The sequence below is a fragment of the Protopterus annectens genome, chromosome 14.part0, assembly GCF_019279795.1.
Source record: "Protopterus annectens isolate FY-2018-M chromosome 14.part0, PAN1.0, whole genome shotgun sequence".
Lineage (NCBI taxonomy): Eukaryota > Metazoa > Chordata > Ceratodontiformes > Protopteridae > Protopterus > Protopterus annectens.
In genome coordinates this window covers 519209199-519226695 of record NC_056748.1, presented here as the reverse complement: position 1 = coordinate 519226695, position 17497 = coordinate 519209199, and the positions used below count along the sequence as shown (strand labels likewise).

Below are 17497 nucleotides of genomic sequence, written 5' to 3'. Positions count from 1 at the left end.
TTTCCTTTTCAGGGATGACCCAGGAACAATGTCTAATTAACTAACTTGCTCAAGATCATACAGTAGGCAGATGAGGGCTGAGGGAATCAAACTATGTTTCATGCAAACTACAGCTTGCAACCTTTTTACTCAATGCTAACTGCCAGATTTCAGAAGATGTGACTTAATCTACAGAAATATAATCTGAAAGTAATTCACAGACCAGGCAGGGAGTGACACTTAATAGCTAGGAGTACAGTTACCAGATAACAATGAAGAGTTGCTACAAGAAAATCTTCTGTCATTGGTACCACTGAAGTTACTAATAACAGAAGTAAAAAAAAATAATAATTTCCAAGATTTATGGATATTAACTTGAACTGCAGAAACAGAGTACATTGAAAGGATAACATGTATAAAAACCTCCAGTAAGTAAATTCAATCATTTTTTTCAATGAAGACATAAATTGTGTCCAGGGCTTGACATTTAATCCTGATAAAATACTTGTTCCCAATTAACTGGGAAAGCAAATGTTTGGGAGAATATATGAGGCACATCTGGGAATAGCTTAGTTTAAAGAAATAAGATATACTGTATAATGTTTTGGTTAGGAATATTATCTCAGATAGAAAAAGTAATACAGGGTTGTACCATCTGCAATGCAGAGTATAAATAATCCAAAAAGGAGATTGAATCATGCCCAGTTCCAGATTATCAGGAATTATCAGTAAAAGCACTGATTTACCTGAGTTAAAACAAGCCATGTAGTTCATATATTCTGTGTTCTCTGAAATAATCCAGCTGACAGACACAGTTGCAAGCACGATTAATGCATTATAGTTGATATTTTCCAGGCATGGTTTGTATTACTAGTGATAGTGTTATGAATAGGGTTTTCTAAGGTAAAATGGAGGGTTACAGTTAGGGCGGTTATACTCAACTGTGTGCTTATAGATAGTGACTGCACACCACATTCCATTCTGGGGACATGGGGAATGTGATAGCATAAAACCCAGTAATTTTTTTTCTTTGTTGTGGTATTTGATATTTGTGTTCAGTCATTTTAGAGTAAAACCTTATCAAATATTATAGCTGCACCATCCAAGAACAGGACTTGATGGAGAAGTGTTACATTTAAGGGAAGAGCAGTGTCACGGTCCAGTTGTTAGAGTCACTGTCTTACAGCTGCAAGTCTAGGGTTTCGTTATGGCCTTGCTTTTTGCCAGTGTGACATTTGCTTGTCATTGATACATGCCTTTGCGATTTTCTTCCTGGCTTCCTGTAAAACCACGTTATATAACTTGACTGGCTTGTCTAAATTGCCTCAGATGTGTGTTTGTATGTATATATACTGTCTGTCTATGTATCTATCTACCTATCTACACATCTGTGTCTCTACCTATCTGTCTTAAATCCCTGTGTTTGTTTTCATGACTACTGTCCTCTGTTCTCAACAGCATGCATTTTGGCTTGTACCTGTTATTCTGGAATAAGCTAGGCTAAAGTTAATCATTTCACTGAACTGGAATAATTTACCTATAATTTATTTAATTGCATTTCTTTACAGGTAAGGTTAGACTGGGTTATGCAAGATCGCTCTTTAGTGGAGGTCTGGAGAGAAAAGTTCTGAAACCATATTTAGTGAAAGAAAAACATACAAAGTGATTTTATCAGACACTTTGAGAGTACAGCAATTTCAGATTCAACACAGTAGGTCATACATATGCAAGTAATTAGTATCAACAATTGCAGCTGTGCATATAAAAGTAAATATCTGAGCATAGTATATGTTATTAAAGCTGAATTACAAGCATGATTAAAATAGAAGTGATGTAATCTGGGCTAGGTGTGTGTGTGTGTGTGTGTGTGTGTGTGTGTGTGTGTGTGTGTGTGTGTGTGTGCGTGCGCGTGCGAGTGTGTGTGACAAATAGCAATTGTCAAAAAAGGAAAAGACAAAAGGGAGTACAATAGTGAAGAAGAAAGAGTTAGGCAGGAAATTATATGGCTTAGAGTGGAGTTTTCTTGTGGGACAGTACCACTTCACCAATGAGATTAGGGGACAGCATTCAGATGGAATAAGTGATCACTGATATCTGGATGGATGGATGGATGGATGGATGGATAGATGGATGAATGGATGGATGGATGGGCCTACCTTATTTCAGAAACACTTGCAGCAGTATTCTTACCAGTGAGTATCCTTATGGTCACCCCTGGGGTGGTAGCTGTGCAGAATACCTGCAGTACAACATAACACTGTGATATATAAGCTTTGGTAGACATTGTCTCAAGTAATGGTCAAAACTTTTCATCAAAAATCAGCGTGTTTCCTTTTCAGTATATTGACAGATTATTTTGTAGAGGACTGAAGGGGAAAGAAAATCATATATAACAGAGTAGATATTCTGCGTAACAGAGATGTAAACTATAACCTGAAATATGGCCAGGGTGTAGGACAAGAAAATGTATGACACCATTTAACAAGCTGTATGATTATTACTTAAAAATCTGCTTGTCAAATCCTGATCTGCTAACATATGCTGCATCAGCCGGGTGTTGACCCTACATCAGTTTCATGCACACATAGAAACATGCAAACACACCTATATAAAGAAGACTCTAGGCCTAGACTGACAACATTTACTTACTGTTATTTCAGGTCACTGTGTTTAGAGAAAGTGAAACTCCTGATTGTGGCAACTTGGCAAGTGAGGCCAGCAAAACACTACCTGTAACACTGGAGGCAGCATTGTTTCATTATGAAAGCAATGAATGATTCACGGTCTTAACTTGTCTTTTGTGAATAGCTACATAGCCCTTACATATTACATGTACAGAAGTGAAGCTGGCCAGGCTTTTAGGCCTGGGACAAATATGCAAATAATACTCAATGAGAGGAAGGCAGTGCAGATAGCTACCAAACAGGGGCATAATCTAAGTACAATACTATCCTACGATGCCTTGCTAGAAAGAAATATGTCTTGCAAGGCAGTTCGCTAGAACAGAAAGATACTGGCACTATGGGTAGATGTGCCAGGTCTATATTATAACATCGAAGTCTTACAACTTTGAATGTTATAATATCGAACCCAGTAGAGCGAACACTGGAAATAGTGAAGCTGCAGAACACCGAATACTTTCCTAGGGAAAGTATTTGGTGGGCCGTTTTTGCAGCTTCGCTATTTCCTCAACAGTGGAGCAAAGGTTACGGACCAGGTTAAGGTAAGTGTGCGAACGAAGGTGAGTGTGCGATTGGGCGTGGGTTAGGTGAGTTAGGATTAGGGTGCAGGTCAGGTAAGTGTGCGATTGTGTGGACGTGAGGGTTAGGGTGGGGTAGGTGAGTCAGGGTTAGGGAGGGGGTAAGGTGAGTGTGTGATAGTGACTGACCTTAGGGTTAGGGTTGGGTTAAGTTAAGTGGCTAGCTAATGGTATATGTATGGTTTAGTGTAGTGTTCTGTGAAGTGTGTGCGTGGACTATTTATTTTGGTGTGCTTGTGTCGTGTGTATGTTTGTCGGAACAGCAAATTTTTTCCCTGGGAAAAAAATCGCTATTCTGACTGTTCAGTTTTCTGGTGTTTCACTCTACTGGGTTTGATATTCGATATGTTTCAAAGCTTGTTTTGTTAAATAGTTTTTACCTGCACTTTAAAGTTTGTCTTTTGTCAAATTTTATCTGTTGAGGCTGCTCACTCAAGTGCGCTAGCCTGTGTTAAGCAATTACTGTGCATTTCCTGCTGTTTGTCCTTTAAAAAAAACAAAAAAAACAAAAAAATATCCTTGTTTCCCACCTTTCCTGACCTAGAATAGTCCCTAATACAGGCATTGCTGTATTCTGGACTTTGATATAGTTCCTGTGTTGCCCATTTCCTTGCTTGGATAGAAGGAAGCTTCTTTGTTCACCAGTGGGAGTGGGGAGCTTTGAGCAGCCTATCTGTCCCTGGAGCAGTGATCTCAGCACAGAATCTTGTAGTCTATTGGCCGTTTTGGGCTAATTTCTAGCTCTTTCAAGTCCCCTGTATAAAACCCGCTTTAGCGCGGTTTTGTGCTTAATCGGGTTTAAACCATTCCCGGCTCCACAAAGTCTACTCTTCACTTTTTCCCTTAGAACTGCTCTATCTCTCAAATTAAACACCATATTCTCAATCTAAAGCCCTACAATAGCTCATATAAGCAATTTTGTAAGTTAGCACTAATAAACTAAAAGCACTACATCCTCATATTCTCCCTTTGAGTACCTTGTCCCCTATTGGTCCTTCTTGATTCAGTTATAAAGGAGTTCCCTATACTATTCTAGAATGTCCAAAAGTCAGTTGCTGGTTTCCTTTCCAGTCCAGCTGGTGAATCTGGGAATCTTGAGGCAATGTTACAACTGCCTCATGTACACAGACAACCCTCTCCTCCTCCCAATAAGTTCAAATATATGTGAGAGATACATGCATATAGCCAAACTGGAGGCTGAGCTCTCACAACTCAGTACTGGCGTAACCAGTCAGGAGAAGGTAACCTCACACACCACAAATCCAGTCTCACATAGTCCTAACACAACAGCAAACCAAACACATAAACACACAAAAACATACTCGGAGGCTCTAAATAAAAATCTGCCTAAGCAAAAGAGACCTCCAAAGCAGACATCCAAGCAACAGCTACCCCAAAACAAAACACATGCAACACATAGCTCACAAAGTCAGTGTGCCAAACAGTCACAGCCCTTAAGGCTAAACAACACACCTGATACACTTGTAATAGGTGACTCTATTGTCAGACACACTGATGTCCTGCTCACCAGGCTGAACAAGGAGAAGGTCACAGTGAGCTGCCTGTCGGGCACTAGGATTCGCCACATAACACAACACATAGCACATAACACAAGCACTCAGGTCACTCCAAAGCAAGTACAAATATGACTCAGTCATTGTCCATGCCGGTGTGAATGACCTGAGACGTACCTCCCTGGACTACATGAAAAGAGACATAGAGGAGCTCTCTGATCATGTAGCCCAGGCTGGTATGACCTTGAGCAGCATATTACCCTCACCAAGAATGATGCCACAGTATAAAGACAAAATGATCAATTTTAACAATTGGCTAAAGTTTTGGTGTCATTCAAAGGGGATCCAGTGTCTGTCAGCCTAGGATGACATGCTTGACAAGCCATGTTGCTTCACTAGGGATGGCTTGCACCTGGTCACCCCTGGGCTTTCGGATATTGGCAAAGGCTCTTGCCACCCCCATAGTGCCTTTTTTAGGCAAGGCTCAAAAGACAACCCCACCTCCATAGACAACACAAGGAAAAAGAAATTAAGGGTAATGCTGCTCAACGCCAGAAGTCTAAACCTCATGATGCACACACTCAAAGCCCTCCTCAGTATGGAGAACATCGATATCTGTGCAGTGACAGAAACCTGGTTCAAGGCTCCCGAGAGCACCCCAGCACTACCAGGGTATACCTCATATCATGCTTTTCGGCCCCAAAACTCAGATCGAACCACAAAAGGAGGGGGAGTATCCATATTCATCAAAGATACCCACACCTCCAGGTTAGTGGCATTGCACGAAGCATCTGAGACCATCCATATGCAGCTAACAGTGGGAAAAACTGCCTTTCAGTTTGTAGCATGCTACAGACAACCCTCTCAAAATCAGGAATCCCACTCAGCCTTCCTGAGAACACTGGAGAATATGAAGGTCTCTCCAAACACCATTATATTGGGTGACTTCAACTACCCAAACATTGACTGGGAGTATTACTCAAGCCCCAGCACCCTAGCACAAAGGTTCCTAGAATTTATAAACTCAAATGCTATGGAACAACTAGTCACCACCCTTACAAGAGGGGATAACATACTGGACCTGGTCATCACCAACATGGGGACTCTATGCTCCATACCAGAGGTATTCCCCTCATTGGTAAGATCAGACCATAAATTAATCTCACTGGATATCCACATCCCGATCCCACCCACAGCCCAGAAAACCACAGTGAAAAACTTCTCAAAAGCTACCTTCACACTTCTCAAAACTGAGGTGGAATCCTTCAAGGCCCCCGGGCCAGTGGAAACTACAGCTCGAACTGCAGAATCCTTTATAAACACATTCTATGGACAGCTTCAGGAATGCATGGATCATGCTATCCCAAACAAAACCAAGACCCAATCTTCCAAAGGCACTCATCCTGCCTGGTGGACCCCAGCCATAAATAAGCTGTACAACAGAAGGAGGAAGCTACTACATGATAGAGCAAAATGCCTAAAAGGGAAGTAATCTCTGATCAGTACTAGCAATAAACTACGATCCCTCATAAAATCATCCAAGGCCAGCTTTGAGAGAAAAATTTCACAGGACACTAAAGATAATCACAAGGCTTTCTTTAGTTATGTTAGGAACCTGGGTGGCAACTCCCAGATATGCTCAGAGTTGGTCCAAAATGACAAAAAATACACTGAACCCACAGACATTGCCAACATCCTGGCAGACATGTTCAGTGCAAACTCCCCCCCCCTTCCCCCCTAAAGAGCAAATATCTATCCCAGCAGAGTGCTGCCTCCCTGATATCTCAGATGCTCAGGTGAGAGTCGCCCTCTCCAAAGCAAAAAACACAGCATCAATGGAACCAGACGGTGTCCCGGGCTGCATCCTACATGTACTCCAAGAACAGTTAAACCCTCACATAAAGCTGCTGTTCAACCTCAGCCTTACTACAGAATATGTACCCAAAGAATGGCATACAGCAACAGTGGTCCCACTCCACAAAGGTGGTGCCTCTATGGACCCTGGAAACTATCGCCCCATAAGCCTGACTAGCCTGGTCTGCAAAGCTATGGAGAGGATCATCATGGACCTCATAAACAAAGACATTGGGGACCTACAGACACTGGATCCTACCCAATTCAGCTTTGTTAAGGGCAGATCCTGCCTCTTAAACCTGGTTGATTTCTTTGAAACAGTCACCAAGGCCATTGATGAAGGGAAGGTAGTCCACACAGCCTACCGGGACCTCGCAAAAGCCTTCGACACAATACCCCACTTGGGTATCATAGATAAGCTCTCCAGCTTAAATATAAACCCCTATGTCATAAGATGGGTTGCAAACAGGCTCAAGGACAGAACCCACATAGTCAGAATTGCTGGAGCTATGTCAGACTCTAAACCAGTTACAAGTGGCGTCCCACAAGGCTCAGTCCTGGGACCTCTCTTGTTCAGTATATATTTTTATGTGGTTCAGGCTAGCATGGGAGAACTGTGGCTGACCAAGTTAGCAGATGACTGCAAACTGGGTGCCATAATTGACTCTCCAGCTGACGCAAGCATCCTCCAAAAGGGTCTCATAGAGACGGATAACTGGTGCCAGAGCCCACCTTATCATGAAAGGATTCACATCTAGATCAAGGGAGGTCATTGTGCCCCTTTATTCATCCCTCATCAGGCCCATAATTGAATTCAATGCCCCATTTGGGATGTACCTTATCTGACACCTGCAGCAACTAGAAAGACCCCAAAAGTACCTCACAAAGAGGATCATGGGACTCAAACAGATGCCATATGCTGCTTGGTTAAAGAAACTCCAGCTCTACTCAGTTGCATACCGCCTACTTAGAAGCGATCTATGTTTGACGTATAAAGCCATGTCCAACCCGGAATTAATGAGCATGCTCCACCTCAGAAGATCCAAATCCCTTAGAGCTACACGCTCGAGGGACTTGAACCTCAGCACAGAAATAAATAGGACATGCTGGAGGGACAGATTCATAACCCAGAGGCTCCCTTCACTCTGGAATAGAATCCCAGTCCATGTTAGGCAGAGCCCCTCACTGACTCTCTTCAAGAGGAATCTTGACAAGTGGATGGCAGATTGTAGGCTTATCCCGGGGATTACTTCTGTGTCACTACTAGACAGAGGCACAGTAAACTAACCTTAAAAAGGGCACAGTAAAATCAGTTCATAGAGTGGCGAAAGCCAAACACACTCTGGCTAAAGTGCCTTAGGGCAGATAGCCTAGTATGAACCTATAACATCTGAAGTTGTAAGACTTCGATGTTATAATATAGACCCGATGTGTCATAAACCAAAACAGGAAGAGAAGGACAGATGTGGCAGCACCGGCAAACAAAATGATAATGGTAAGTCATGCAATGTATAGTCTGCAGCTTTATTTGTAAGCACGAGAAGATTACAACCTGGGAAGATGGCCTAGTTATCTGAGTGATATAGGACACAAGGGGGGCAAATGCAGGCTGAGGGAATCAGATCCAGGCATTTGGTAGCTCATAGATCTAATCCCGTGCACTAAATTACTTGTCCAAGTATCCTGTGCACTAAATTACCTGTGCAAGTATCCTGTGCACTAAATTACCTGCCCAAGTATCCTGTGCACTACATTACCTGTCCAAGTATCCTGTGCACTAAATTACCTGCCCAAGTATCCTGTGCACTAAATTACCTGTCCAAGTATCCTGTGCACTAAATTACCTGTCCAAGTTTTTGAAAAAACATCTCAGGAGACATGCAGGCTTAACAGGAAGGGGCAAATGCATATGACTGAATCATAAGCTATAGAGTGTGCGTGCGCGTGTGTGTGTGTGTGTGTGTGTGTGTGTGTGTGTGTGTGTGTGTGTGTGTGTGTGTGTGTGTGTGTGTGTGTGTGTGTGTGTGTGTGTGTGTGTGTGTGTGTGTGTGTGTGTGTGTGTGTGTGTGTGTGTGTGTGTGTGTGTGTGTGTGTTTAATTCAACACTCAATAAGCAAAAGGCAGAGAAACAAGTCCTGGTCAGTATATCCATTTGTAGCAGGACACAAATGCACATCCACTCATACTGTATTCATGAAGTCATACATATCATGAATATTATATTGGAAGTCTGTCTAACTGTGTTTCGTATGTGGAAAAAATATTGCGCCTGGAAAAAAGCAATGCACAGTGAGTAACTGCAGACTTTATCATGTACCACTCAACAGCACTTCTATGGTACTGATTAACAAATGGGTAAAAATATTACCTCCTCTACCCTGAAAGGGGGTAAAAGTTAAACACTGACAAAATATCTGCATAAGGCAGTTGCCATCATCCCACAATATTGTAAACAAGTGGCATGGCAATGTATTTGTAAAAAATATTTCAGTGTAAAAGTTATGAACCTCTACTAAAATATGAACATACATAAAAAAACAAAACCACCACCATGAACGGCCAAATCCTTTAATAAAACGTAGAGTATCAAACAAATAAAACAAAATAAAATGAAGTGGGGACTTCATTTTATTTGTTCTATGCTCTACGTTTTATTAAAGGATTTGGCAGTTCGTGGTGGTGTTTTTGGTTTTTTACGTACTGTTTAGCTTGTACCTTTTACACCTTTGGCAGCTACAAGTATATTCTTTACTTCAAAATATGAACATAGGTCATTATTCCATACTTTTGCTACAGTTAAAAAAACATATTTTTATAAGTGAGAGTAAAATGCCATACATGTTAACAGATGTTTAGAAAGATGGGTTTGCAATGAACACAAGAAACATCTTTAGGGATGAAAAAAAGATCTAGGATTTTTAATGGCACTTGTGAGTTTGAGAGTGAATTTGGAGTCTGAAAGTTGATTATGTTACAAATTTGGGTGAAGTATAGACAGTTATTAAATCGTACACGAAAATTCTTAAGAATTTATTTTTATAATACAACTTTTTTAATAATACAACTAACATGGTGCATTTCACTGAGAAGTGCTACTTAGTGACCATTCAGAGCTGTCCTAGATAGTTATTTTTGACCTATGACATGGTGTCTCATTAATATAATGGGAAAGTGTGCCCAGGGAAACATCATCTTCAGCCCTCTTATTACATTTGGGATCTTATCATTATAGTCTACAGACAGGTAAGTGAACTATGTCATAATTTGTGAAAACAAAATTGTGCTTGGCCTTGTGAAAACAAAGTTATGCTGGGCCCTTCTAACTTGTCAGCATTCATAATATATGAGGTAATCTCAGAGAAGGAGTCATGCAGGTGTGTCCTTTCATTAGTTCCACATCACCCACCATAGCCTGTTAACATCATTATCAATACCAGAACAGTTAATGGGTGCCACTTATGGGAACACGGCTAATACCTAGAAGGCTTCCCCCCCCCCCGCCCATTGTAGCACTATCACAGCAGTCTGTTTACTTTCCGATTTCCTTCCTCGAAATGCATGTATGTTTACCTTCCTCCTTTAGTTCTCATGGCTGACACATCCCTCCTGTCTGATCTCAGTCTCTCTTCTCACTTTTACATTATTCCTAACAAGGCCTCTATGATTATTTTGCATATTTGCATATACCATGTAAGACTGCTTATTTCTCTCTGGCAGCACACTCTGTACAGGATTCTATAACTGCATGTTTCTGTCAGGCAATTTTTAGCAATATTACCTTTTTCTTCACATAATCAGCTGATGTTAACTTTGTTTTTAATTTTATTTATTTATTAACTGGTCTGCTCAGACCCTTCTAAATCACAACAAGGACCAATGCATTATATGACGACAGTGTAAAATAACCAATCAACCAGTACATGGGATGAAACAAGACACCTAAACAAAATCCACACAGATATGTTACACGAGCAAATAATGAAAGCTAGAACTGGACCTCAGAACCTGAAACTATAAAGTAAAGTAATTATCCCTGAGCCACCACAGGGAGCAGCTTAATTTGGTGATGATCTGAATAAATGCGAAGACACACACACACACACACACACACACACACACACAGACACACACACACAAACACACAGATATATAGACTCACACGGGCGCATGCACACACAAACCCTGTATCAGCAACACGAATCAATGAAGGCAGTCCTAGGTGTAGTAAACACTAGCAATGTACACCTATTCATTTATTCATACATTTGACATTATTCATACATTTGATATTATCTCTATTTTCATGTACATTATAGTTTAAAGATTTTACATATATATTTTAACATATATTTTTTACATTTTTTATCTATACATTTTTTATACATATACATATATTTACTTATTTATACATAATTGTATACAATTTTCGCTTATACAACTGCATATATATATATATATATATTTTTTTTTTATTTACTTATACTATTGCATATATCTTTCATACATTTTAAACATTTTAATATTCATAATATTTATAATATATTTATACATTTATATATTCATATTACATATATATTTTAATACCTATACATAGTGTCTTAACCTAGTTGAATAGTATTAGGTATCTACTGTGAGGCATTTTTGTTTAATACATAACACTGTGTATATAGGATGAGATACATCTTTAAGATAGGGATTTTTTAATTGTTTCTTAATTGTTCATTATTTAATTAATTAACTGTTTTATTGGTGATTACATTGTGAGTGGTAGTGTTATAAAAAGCGCTGCCTCCTTTCAATATTGATTCTGAAGAGGTCTCCGGATAGGAGACGAAAGCGCTTAATCCTGTCTTCTTGTCTGCTTGCTGATTTTTGGAATAAACTACATTTGGTTTGAGCTGGTTGTGGAATTATTGGTGGAACTTACACTACACCTAGGACTGCACACACACACACACACACACACACACACACACACACACACAGATATGTGCTCACACACACACACACACACACACACACACACACACACACACACACACACACACACACACACATACATGCACACATACAAAGATGTATACACATATACACAGTTACAGACCCGCATAACTGCACACATGCACACACACACACACACACACACACACACACACACACACACACACACACACACACACACACACACACACACACACACACACACACATCTGTATATGTCAAATACTTTTCTGAGTGGTTTCACCATGTCTCTGAATCAAAGGATTTTTCAGTTGTGCTTATTACAAAACCCACATTTGCCATTTAGTGTGGCCAGAGAAAAACATTTTGAATCTCAGGGATATTAATAATTGATAATGTCACATTACAAGCAGTGACTTTCAAAGGCAGTGATAGCTGAGCCTCTTGTGTATACGTTTTGCATCATGGTTTCTAGGCTTTTTACAGAAAGTAAGCCTGTTTTGCTAAAAGGGAAAAAACAGGACCTAATAAACCTAATAAAATAGGTAAGGACAGAGATAAAACATCATGAACAAAGTTATAGCAAATAATATACTGAGATACATAAGAGAAAACAGAACAAGTGAAGCTCAGCATGAGTAACCTTCTGCAGTCCATGTGAAAGGATTCCAGTCTGTTATTCCATAATGAAAGTGTTGCTTTCTAGGTGTGAGATTTATGCAATTAGTTAACTCAAGTTGCTGGAAAGTAGTGCAGATTTGATGTAAAACATGTTTATAGCACACTCATCAAACTATAGCAAATGTAGGGTTTGAGTCCAACAACTGCAAATTGGCCATGCTTCACCAGTAACCTATTTATCTTACTGTGAACAATAACAGTACAGTCATGACCCTCAAATCACCAGCCAGACGTCCCTACAGCCTAGAATTAGTTCTGGATTCTCAATGTTCTTAAAAGTGGGAATAATTTGCCCTAAGTATGGCTAGAAAATAAATAACTGTGTGTGCATGTATTTCTAAGTATTTATTGCTATTAATCCAAAAAGCTGGTACTGACTGCAAAGCTAGCTGTGTAATTGCTCTACAGATGTGTAGCTCACCTATTCACATAGCATTATTTCTTAATTTTACAATCCATACATTCTGTTTGAGCTTCAGTGGTTCATCTTGCTGTGCTTCTCTGTCTTGTCAATGCAGTATTTGTTAATGACATTTTGTCATTTATTACATTGTATATTTTCCTATCTGTACACAGCTATATTGTGATTAACATCAAAGATTCACGCTACAGTAAGGTACGTTGCATTTTTTTTTTTAATTTCTTAACAGAACCTGTCTATTATTTCATTCTGGATTACCTTGTACTAGAAACAATTTCAAATAAGCTTATACTGTGTTACAAACTGGCTAAGGTGTTGTTGTCTTTCTGCTGTTAATGTCTAGTAAATATAGTAACAAGTTTCTCCTGGATTTTTGCTTTAGGATTCAGTGATAGCACCTTTTTCCTACTGTGTTAAACTCTGGGTAAGTGTTGTCTTTCTGCTGTTGTTGTTTGTCTTTCAGCTTTTCCCGGTAAGGGGTCGCCACAGCGGAATTCCAGTCCGCTAATGATTGGCAGTAGATTTTTACAAAATGCCGAGGTGCCAGCTCGACGCCCAACCTTCAACAAAGCACGCCCATTTACGCACGCATGTCTTTCAAATGCTACCCAATAGCGGGGAGGACAAGCAGACTCCACATAGAAGGCACTCCCAAGCCCAGCCAAGAATCGAATGGGAGAACCTCTTGCTGTGAGGTAACAACGCTACTGCCATACCATCGCGGCATCATAATGTCTAGCAAATATATTAACAAGTTTCTACTGGCTTTTTGCTCTAGGATTCAGTGAAAGCATCAACATTTTTATTTTATGAACTGCACAGTAACAACAAATAAGTTTCTAGTGTGTAGCCATCTTGTTAAGTGTTATTTTTTTCTCTCTGCTGCTAATCTGTAGCTTATATATAAGCATGTTTCTTCTGATTTCTACTGACGGGTTCAGTTGTTGTACATGATTTTGTTTTATGATCAGCACTTTTACTGGCTAGTCTAGTCAAATGGTAATAATATTGAGACGGTTTGTGAAGAGTTGGGTCATTGCCTTGTTTTTCATATCTGTTACAATTCCAGCTACTCATCCTAAAAATTCAATGATTCAGAGTAAACTTTATTGTCATTTAGGACCACACACGTGTAGCCTAAACAAAATTTTGTGTATCAGCTCCTTCTTGAGATTACAAACAGAAAGTAAAACAACACATACAAGTAAAGAATGAACACAACAAACATATACAATCCTACTCTTAGTACCTGAACAAGAGAGCAGAAAATTTTCCAGCACTTAAATACAGAATAAGTGCTTATATGTCACATTTACAGACTGTGTGTAATGTAGCAAAGAGTATGAATAGAGATAGGTGTACTACCTGTCCTTCTAAAATCTGGAAACCTCCCAAACTTGCATACCAACAGATATCTCTTGTTAGCTATTTTATTTTCCATCTGTCCTTCTGAATTGTGGAAGCCTTCATTTTAGTAATCACAGACTTGCATACCTAGACATATCTCCTATTATCTCCCTTATTCACCAGTTTAAAGGCTATAAAGCAGAAATATACAACTGTGAAATACAGTGCACTTCTTAGGTTGGCCAAACACTCCTTAATGCAGCAGAGTTTAGACGGATAGTACTTTATCTGCCCAGTTCAATCACCAAACAATCCCCATTATCTTAATCTCTCTATCTCTCTCACAGTGTACTGAGCACATGACATAATATTTCTAACTATTCCTGCTGCAACAGTTAAGACAATCTCACTATCAAGAGAACCTCTACAGCTGAGTTTCACTCAAGTAGCAAAAGCATAAAGGGAAACATACCTTCAGTTAAAACCTATGTAAGGCAGTTTCCAAGAATCAAATTAAACTTAAGGAAATGTTGTGCTTTCCATAATTTCTGCATCAGTGTGTTCTGTACTGTGGTGTTGAATCTGCTGGAGGGACACTCCTACCTCCCACTGACACCAACAGGCCTTATGCTGCTTACCTCCTGCCTCACTGCAGTTTTACAGATTGTTTTCCTGATACTTACTCCACCATGGTCCAAACTTTCCGTTCAGCCCTCACTATGCTCAGGCTTCACTCTGCTCCCCTACCCTACCACCAGTTTTCACCTACCCACACTACATCTAAACTTATCCCTCTGTTACTCCATGTACTCTACTCAGTCTCCTATTCTGTGCCTAACTGCACTATTCAATCACAAACTGGTCTCATTATACTATCCCTACCCACTTATATTATAAACTCCCTCTCAAATCTCCCTCTGCTCCTTCCCCATCAAAACCTACCTATTTTCCACACTATTATCACTGCTCATTAACACGTTACCATACAACATTTTTACATTTACCATGCTGTTCCCCTCCGGCATTACATTATTAATCCTCTTCCTACTCTCATTCCTAATATCCCCATCAGTAGTAATAATAAATAAGCATACCTCAAACATTACTTCATCCTCCCCCATCAACCATCTTCCCACTAGCTACTCAAAAATCTCTTCAAGCTTATTTCCCAGAACTCCAACCCACTGTTCAAACCCCAAAATACTAAAGAATGCCAATATCAATGCCTGGATAATACTTCTACCCATGTCTACTAAAAATGCCATAATAAACAAACTAGCTTTCTCCACTATACGTCAGTGTGGGGACATACACCCCGACCCAGGTCCCAACCAAACCCCAAACCAAAGAATACACCTTAAAAGTTTAAAAAGACACTCTAAACCTTAGAAGCATATGCAACAAAATCACAGATGTTCATGCTTGGATGACTCAACACAACTGAGATATCCTAGCCACAACAAAGACCTGGCTAATACATGAAATAAAAGATGTTGAAATACTGCTCCCTGGTTATAAGATTTGTAGGCTTGATAGAACACATAAAAAGGCAGGTGGAATAGATACAATATTCCCAAATATGCAGAAATCATAATCGCATTGCTAATATTTATTGGAGCCAAGGACATATGTTTTGATGTGCTATATATCCCCCAGGACAGAACATTCCAATACTTGAAAACATACTATCCTGAATAGCAGATATAATCACAAATGAAATTATCCCCCTGTGTGATGTAAATATTGACTAGCACTCTTTATCTGCAAATTCATCAATCAGCAGCATGAAGCACTTTGGATTCACTCAACTCCTTCATACACCAACAAGATATGGCAAAATAACTGCCAATAATCTATCATGGACTGGATTCTGGTTAACAACCCATCTAATTTTACGTCCCCAGGTACCCACTACCTACCAGCTTATACCAACGAGAATATTACACAACTAACAAAGGAACATAAGCTCAAAACTAACCATAATCTCTCCAATTTCTCCAGAGTCTTTCATTGAAGCTCTGAAAGCAGTTAACTAGCCCATCCTAAAAGATGCCCCTTAAATGATGCAGATGAATACTTCATTGCAGGATTTCTAAATATTCTTAACACCTTAGCCCCACAGTATACAAAAATAATTAAAAATGCCATAACCCATGGCTCATTGACCAATGCAAACTCTTTGTGAAAGGCAGAGACAAAGCATGGGTTAACTGGCAAAAGAATAAAAATGTCAAAAATTGGAAAATATTCAGACAGACAAAATTAAGTCAAGAAACAAATTAATAGAGATAAAAAGTCTTATTATACAGACCTACAAGATATAAATAAAAACAAACCTAAAAATTTCTGGCTCTCCATATCCACTCTCATCAAACCAGGTACAAAAAAAGATCCCAGACTATACCCAGATATTGCCCTCCTCTTCAAACAGCTACCTTTTTCAATACATACTTTACAAAATGCATAGCCGGCCTAACCTCAAAATCACCTAACAAACCCCCTTCCATGAAGATAACTTCCCTTACTTTAGATCCTAGTACACCTTTGTCACAAAATTCACCTAACTACACCCTCTTGGATATACACATAGACAATGACACCCACCTTACCTTTCAACCAGTTTCTATATCTCCCATAAAAAAAAAAGCTTTTACATAAACTAAAACCGTGTTCCTTCTCAGCCGACAACCTTCCCCAGAACACCTAAATCTAGCTACAATACAATAGAATATCCAATCAGCGTTCTTATTAATATATCAATTATAGAATCCTGCATCTCCAACTTATGGAAAATGGCAACTATTATCACCTTACATAAAGGAGATAATTCCACTGGCATTACAAATTTCTGTCCCATAATCATCTTGTTTCCCCTCTCTAAAGTCCATGAAAGATGTATACATCAATGATTTCTGCACTATGTCTTACAAAATTAGCTAATCACTAATGCACAACGTGGATTTTGGGACAGATCACAGCACTTCCACTGCATTACTATTATTTATGGGCACTGTCAATAAAGCTCACAACTCCAATAAACTTGTTTCTGCAGAATTTCTAGATCTCACAAAAGCCTTTGACATGGTCTCTCAGACTAAACTCCTTAATCAACTTTCCACCCTGGCTCTGTCATCTCCATCTACTCAGTGGTTCTCTAGCTACCTTGCCAACAATTAACAAGCTGTAAAATGGCAAGGGTCCATCTCTGCATACCTTCCCACTTCCACAGGAGTCCCACAAAGATCCATCCTTAGCCCTCTGCTATTCAATATATTTATTCATAACCTACATTTATCTTCTTGTGACGGTGCCCTGATTCAATATTCAGATGACTCTGCTATCATCTGCTCTTCAAACACCTTAACTTGCTTTCAAGAAATCATTCAACAAGGTGTCATCTGTATTGAAACCTAGCTTTCAAAAGCCTAACTCTTATTCAACCGCCAAAATATAATAATCCTCCTTTTTACCCCAAAAACT

The 17497-nt window shown here is 39.5% G+C and overlaps 1 protein-coding gene across 3 annotated transcripts in view; it reads right to left on the bottom strand.

The window, feature by feature from the left end:
• The window catches only part of RASGEF1A (RasGEF domain family member 1A), a 2436720-nt gene that overhangs the window by 1978892 nt on the left and 440331 nt on the right, over positions 1-17497 (bottom strand). The gene's annotated exons all lie outside the window — the stretch shown is intronic.